This window comes from Chiloscyllium plagiosum, unplaced genomic scaffold (assembly GCF_037043375.1).
Source record: "Chiloscyllium plagiosum isolate Xiang-an unplaced genomic scaffold, Cpla_swu_hap1 HiC_scaffold_48, whole genome shotgun sequence".
Lineage (NCBI taxonomy): Eukaryota > Metazoa > Chordata > Chondrichthyes > Orectolobiformes > Hemiscylliidae > Chiloscyllium > Chiloscyllium plagiosum.
The window spans coordinates 18,213,393-18,218,392 of NW_028270186.1; the positions used below are offsets into that span (position 1 = coordinate 18,213,393).

General features: G+C 52.0%; 1 protein-coding gene across 4 annotated transcripts in view; it reads right to left on the reverse strand.

Moving 5' to 3' along the window:
- Window positions 1-5,000, reverse strand: part of LOC122548060 (uncharacterized) — a 101,685-nt gene that overhangs the window by 92,158 nt on the left and 4,527 nt on the right. The gene's annotated exons all lie outside the window — the stretch shown is intronic.

Below are 5,000 nucleotides of genomic sequence, written 5' to 3' on the forward strand. Positions count from 1 at the left end.
AAACCTCGATAAGGTCACCCCCTCAGCCTCCGACGCTCCAGGGAAGACAGCTCCGGCCTATTCAGGCCCTCCCGGGAGCTCAAACCCTCCAACATCCTCTGTAAATCTTTTGTGAGCCAGTTCACAACACCCTCCTGATAATAAGGAGACCGTATGCCAAAAGCAGCCTGACCAAAGTCCTGCTAAATTACCCATAGTGCTCAGGGATGTGCAGGTTAGGTTGGATTGGCCTCGACGTGACCTCCCAACTCCGACGGTCAGCTGACAGAAATCCAAGCACAACGGTTCAGCGACCAAGCTTAGATTTTATCTCACCAATCTTTCGACCAAACCGCACCAGAACTAGAGGGGTTTAAGGGTGAGAGGGGAAGGATATCAAAGGGACCTGAGGGGGCAACTTTTTCACACAGAGGGTGGTACGTGTATGGAATGAGCTGCCAGAGGAAGTGGTGGAGGCTGGTACAATGGCAACATTTAAGAGGCATCTGGATGGGTATATGACTAGGAAGGGATATGGGCTAGCAAATGGGGACTAGATTAGGTTAGGATATCTGGGTCAGCACGGACGAGTTGGGCCGAAGGGTTCTGTTTCTGTAGCTGTCCGTCTCGAAAACGGTGAGCGGTTGAGGAAGATAATTCTACCTCTCGGCAGACCAGGGGTTTCACCATTCCCGCCCCGGAGCGAGATGGGAGAGAGAGAGAGAGAGAAACTTCCTTCCTCGGGACGTTGGAATGCACTGTCCGGGGGGGGGGGGGAAACATTCCATGAGGGAAGTTCCTCAAGAGAGCCAGGGTGGAAGGTTTGAAAGGGACGGGGGTTTCGGATGCCTCTGGGAGAGGTGAGAAAGCTCAGGAGACAAGCGGGAACGATTTCACTCATAGGGGTGCCGACCTGGGGATTCATCCATGTGTCCCAGAGCCCGGTGGATGACCGCATACCTGTTGAGACGCCCTGAGGACGTTGGGGGCGACAATGATTTTCGCCTCGAACTTGGCCCTATCTGAAACACCCAAACCCCGGCTCAGTGGCTGGCACCGCTGCCTCACGGCGCCAGGGGCCCGGGTTCGATTCCAGCCTCGGGGCGACTGTCTGTGTGGAGTTTGTGGATTCTCCCCCCGTGTCTGTGTGGGTTTCCTCCGGGTGCTCCTGTCTCCTCCCACAGTCCAAAAATGTTCAGGTTAGGGTGGATTGGCCATGCTAAATTACCCATAGTGTTCAGGGATGTGTAGGTTAGGGTGGATTGGCCATGCTAAATTACCCATAGTGCTCAGGGACGTGCAGGTTAGGGTGGATTGGCCATGCTAAATTACCCATAGTGCTCAGGGATGTGCAGGTTAGGGTGGATTGGCCGTGCTAAATTACCCATAGTGCTCAGGGATGTGCAGGTTAGGGTGGATTGGCCGTGCTAAATTACCCATAGTGCTCAGGGATGTGCAGGTTAGGGTGGATTGGCCATGCTAAATTACCCATAGTGTTCAGGGATGTGCAGGTTAGGGTGGATTGGCCATGCTAAATTACCCATAGTGCTCAGGGATGTGCAGGTTGGGGTGGATTGGCCGTGCTAAATTACCCATAGTGTTCAGGGATGTGCAGGTTAGGGTGGATTGGCCGTGCTAAATTACCCATAGTGTTCAGGGATGTGCAGGTTAGGGTGGATTGGCCATGCTAAATTACCCATAGTGCTCAGGGATGTGCAGGTTAGGGTGGATTGGCCATGCTAAATTACCCATTGTGCTCAGGGATGTGCAGGTTAGGGTGGATTGGCCATGCTAAATTACCCATAGTGTTCAGGGATGTGTAGGTTAGGGTGGACTGGCCATGCTAAATTACCCATTGTGTTCAGGGATGTGCAGGTTAGGGTGGACTGGCCATGCTAAATTACCCATAGTGCTCAGGGATGTGCAGGTTAGGGTGGATTGGCCGTGCTAAATTACCCATAGTGCTCAGGGATGTGCAGGTTAGGGTGGATTGGCCGTGCTAAATTACCCATAGTGCTCAGGGATGTGCAGGTTAGGGTGGATTGGCCATGCTAAATTACCCATAGTGTTCAGGGATGTGCAGGTTAGGGTGGATTGGCCGTGCTAAATTACCCATAGTGCTCAGGGATGTGCACGTTAGGGTGGATTGGCCGTGCTAAATTACCCATAGTGCTCAGGGATGTGCAGGTTAGGGTGGATTGGCCGTGCTAAATTACCCATTGTGCTCAGGGATGTGCAGGTTAGGGTGGATTGGCCGTGCTAAATTACCCATAGTGTTCAGGGATGTGCAGGTTAGGGTGGATTGGCCGTGCTAAATTTTAGATTAGATTTTTTAGATTACTTACAGTGTGGAAACAGGCCCTTCGGCCCAACAAGTCCACACCGACCCGCTGAAGCGCAACCTACCCATACCCATACATTTACCCCTTTACCTAACACTATGGGCAATTTAGCACGGCCAATTCACCTAACCTGCACATCTTTGGATTGTGGGAGGAAACCGGAGCGTCCGGAGGAAACCCACACAGACACGGGGAGAATGTGCAAACTCCACACAGACAGTCGCCTGAGTCGGGAATTGAACCCGGGTCTCTGGCGCTGTGAGGCAGCAGTGCTAACCACTGTGCCACCGTGCTGCCCACAAATTACCTATAGTGTTCAGGGATGTGTAGGTTAGGGTGGATTGGCCATGCTAAATTACCCATAGTGTTCAGGGATGTGCAGGTTAGGGTGGATTGGCAACGCTAAATTACCCATAGTGCTCAGGGATGTGCAGGTTAGGGTGGATTGGCCGTGTTAAATTACCCATAGTGCTCAGGGATGTGCAGGTTAGGGTGGATTGGCCATGCTAAATTACCCATAGTGCTCAGGGATGTATAGTTTAGGGTGGATTGGCCGTGCTAAATTTCCCATAGTGCTCAGGGATGTGCAGGTTAGGGTGGATTGGCCATGCTAAATTACCCATAGTGCTCAGGGATGTATAGTTTAGGGTGGATTGGCCGTGCTAAATTTCCCATAGTGCTCGGGGATGTGCAGGTTAGGGTGAATTGGCCATGCTAAATTACCCATAGTGCTCAGGGATGTGCAGGTTAGGGTGGATTGGCCATGCTAAATTACCCATAGTGCTCAGGGATGTGTAGGTTAGGGTGAATTGGCCATGCTAAATTTCCCATAGTGCTCGGGGATGTGCAGGTTAGGGTGAATTGGCCATGCTAAATTACCCATAGTGCTCAGGGATGTGCAGGTTAGGGTGGAATGGCCATGCTAAATTTCCCATAGTGTTCAGGGATGTGTAGGTTAGGGTGGATTGGCCATGCTAAATTACCCATAGTGCTCAGGGATGTACAGGTTAGGGTGGATTGGCCGTGCTAAATTACCCATAGTGCTCAGGGATGTGTAGGTTAGGGTGGATTGGCCGTGCTAAATTACCCATAGTGCTCAGGGATGTGTAGGTTAGGGTGGATTAGCCGTGCTAAATTACCCATAGTGCTCAGGGATGTGTAGGTTAGGGTGGATTGGCCATGCTAAATTACCCATAGTGCTCAGGGATGTGTAGGTTAGGGTGGATTAGCCGTGCTAAATTACCCATAGTGCTCAGGGATGTGTAGGTTAGGGTGGATTGGCCATGCTAAATTACCCATAGTGCTCAGGGATGTGCAGGTTAGGGTGGATTGGCCACGCTAAATTACCCATAGTGCTCAGGGATGTGCAGGTTAGGGTGGATTGGCCACGCTAAATTTCCCATAGTGCTCAGGGATGTGCAGGTTAGGGTGAATTGGCCACGCTAAATTACCCATAGTGCTCAGGGATGTGCAGGTTAGGGTGGATTGGCCACGCTAAATTACCCATAGTGCTCAGGGATGTGCAGGTTAGGGTGGATTGGCCACGCTAAATTTCCCATAGTGCTCAGGGATGTGCAGGTTAGAGCAATAGTCGGGGGAAATGTAAAGTAATAGGGTAGGGGGGAATGGGTCTGAGTGGGATATTCTGAGAGGGTCGATGTAGACGTGTTGTGCCGAAGGGCCTGTTTCTCCCCCCACCCTGCAGGTGGGATTCCTGTTTCCCAGCAGAGGTTTGCCCTGTGTCTCTGTCCCGTCTCTCTCTGTCTCTGTCCCGTCTCTCTCTCTCTCTCTCTCTCTCTCCTGTCTCTCTCTCTCTCTCTCTCCTGTGTGTCTCTCTCTCTCCTGTGTGTCTCTCTCTCTCTCTCTCTCCTGTCTCTCTCTCTCTCCTGTCTCCCTGTCTCCCTGTCTCTCTCGTCTCTCTCTCTCTCTCCTGTGTCTCTCTCTCTCTCTCTCTCTCCTGTCTCTCTCTCTCTCCTGTCTCCCTGTCTCCCTGTCTCTCTCGTCTCTCTCTCTCTCTCTCTCTCTCCTGTGTCTCTCTCTCCTGTCTCCCTGTCTCCCTGTCTCTCTCGTCTCTCTCTCTCTCTCTCTCTCTCCTGTGTCTCTCTCTCCTGTCTCCCTGTCTCCCTGTCTCTCTCGTCTCTCTCTCTCTCTTTCTGTCCTGTCTCTCTCGTCTCTCTCTCTCCTCTCTCTCTCTCTCTCTCTGTCCTGTCTCTCTCGTCACTCTCTCTCCTCTCTCTCTCTCTCTCTGTCCTGCCTCTCTTGTTTCTCTCTCTCTTTCCTCTCTCTCGCTCTCTCTCTCTCTTTCCTCTCTGTCCTGTCTCTCTCTGTCCTGTCTCTCTCTGTCCTGTCTCTCTCTCTCTCTGTCCTGTCTCCCTGTCTCTCTCGTCTCTCTCTCTCTCCTCTCGTCCTGTCTCTCTCGTCTCTCTCTCTCTGTCCTGGCTCTCTCGTCTCTCTCTTCTCTCTCTCTTTCCTCTCTCTCGCTCTCTCTCTCTCTTTCCTCTCTGTCCTCTCTCTGTCCTCTCTCTCTCTCTCCTGTCACTCTCTCTCTGTCCTGTCTCTCTCTCTCTGTCCTGTCTTTCTCTCTCTGTCCTGTCTCCCTGTCTCTCTCGTCTCTCTCTCTCTCCTCTCTCTTTGTGTCCTGTCTCTCTCGTCTCTCTCTCTCTGTCCTGTCTCTCTCGT